Below are 719 nucleotides of genomic sequence, written 5' to 3'. Positions count from 1 at the left end.
GTCCGGTTACGCCCACGTAGCTCAAGCTGTGATAAAGTGAAGTAACGCACAGCGGTAGATAACGCGACGCGGTAAATAACGCAAATCTATTTTTGGAAAAAAATCTGAAATTTAGTTTAACAGATCCTGCTCCTAATTGGTAACACTTTTGGCCTAAAGACAATTTCTGCGCAGAAATAGATATAGAAACAAAAGTGTACATGTGTTGAGTGAGTGTGTTTTGTGTACAAAAGTTTATATAACTTTAAGGTGGAACCAAAAGGAAAGCCGGGTACTCGTCAAGGGACATACGTGTAAGTGACATATACGGTGGCTAGGGAGGCATCCCTGGTTAAATAATATTTGAGCATTAGAGTATAGCGGACCATAAGGTAACAAGACCAGGAGGTCATAAGGTAACAAGACCAGGAGGTCGTAAGGTAAAAGGTCCGCTATAAAAGTCCAGTGGCACAACGCCTGGGGTGTTGGTGCAGAACCCATATAGGCCATAAGCTCTTGCTGAAGGAATCGCGGCCGGAAACATCGATTCCATTGATCTTTCAGTACATGACAAGTAGTGCTCGTGTACTGAACGATTGGACCACACGTAATTGTGTGCAGTAGTTAGTAATCTGACCTAATACCATTAGAGTAAAGTGGTCACAAACGCTATCTGTACATTCTGACGTGATTTGTGTAATTTTTTTATTTTTGGAAGGGAAGTTCGCTGGTCACTCAGG

Source organism: Pseudophryne corroboree, chromosome 3 (assembly GCF_028390025.1).
Source record: "Pseudophryne corroboree isolate aPseCor3 chromosome 3, aPseCor3.hap2, whole genome shotgun sequence".
NCBI classification, from domain to species: Eukaryota; Metazoa; Chordata; class Amphibia; order Anura; family Myobatrachidae; genus Pseudophryne; species Pseudophryne corroboree.
The sequence above is the reverse complement of the archived record's forward strand: the minus strand, read 5'-3'. Positions refer to the sequence as shown.